This window comes from Dermacentor albipictus, chromosome 7, assembly GCF_038994185.2.
Source record: "Dermacentor albipictus isolate Rhodes 1998 colony chromosome 7, USDA_Dalb.pri_finalv2, whole genome shotgun sequence".
NCBI lineage: Eukaryota > Metazoa > Arthropoda > Arachnida > Ixodida > Ixodidae > Dermacentor > Dermacentor albipictus.
This window is the reverse complement of record NC_091827.1, coordinates 92,545,902-92,546,933: the sequence shown is the minus strand read 5'-3', so window position 1 is coordinate 92,546,933 and position 1,032 is coordinate 92,545,902.

Here is a 1,032-nt window from a genome sequence, read left to right as displayed (position 1 = left end):
CTTAAGGATGTTGCCAGCCACGGCCTCGGCATTTTGCAAATGTAGGTATATTAAAGGTGGCATCGAAGATGTGTCATACGTAGTAGCGAATGTACTTACCCTGTCAAATAATTGAGTGCGTATGTCCTGTATGCTACGAACGATGCAGTTGAATGGGCTGCCCCATAATGAGACCATGTATTTTCACAATGGCTAAATGATAAACACGTATGCAAATGACGCTGCCTTGTTTCTTGAATTGACTTTGTTCATGTATTCATGTTTACTCTTGGGATGACTTGGGTATACTGTTTACACTGGGGCCCCCTATTTTCAGTTTTCGGTAAAATATTTATTTTCATGACTACACTGGGCACGGTGGCACTGCCAGTATGCGGCACGCTAACCCGTTTGCATTCATTGTACAGCTGTCCTTCGGCCTGCTGCTTCATGCCGGGGATGGCGGCACTGCGCAAGCCGGGGCTACCAGGGCGGCGCAGGAGCTCTACGCTACCCGATGCCACGTGCTGGATCCACCGCCATACTCATCGTGGGAATTGCACCATCAACACCGGAAGATAGCATGCTCGGAGATACTGGCCCGTGATCTGCGTTCAGCGCCACTGCTCTCCGCTGCCTTAAATAGCCTGCCTGGGATCGACTCGGCCACTGGGCACGGTGGCACTGCCAGTATGCGGCACGCTAACCCGTTTGCATTCATTGTACAGCTGTCCTTCGGCCTGCTGCTTCATGCCGGGGATGGCGGCACTGCGCAAGCCGGGGCTACCAGGGCGGCGCAGGAGCTCTACGCTACCCGATGCCACGTGCTGGATCCACCGCCATACTCATCGTGGGAATTGCACCATCAACACCGGAAGATAGCATGCTCGGAGATACTGGCCCGTGATCTGCGTTCAGCGCCACTGCTCTCCGCTGCCTTAAATAGCCTGCCTGGGATCGACTCGGCCACTGGGCACGGTGGCACTGCCAGTATGCGGCACGCTAACCCGTTTGCATTCATTGTACAGGTGAGAAAGGATTTTGGATATTGCA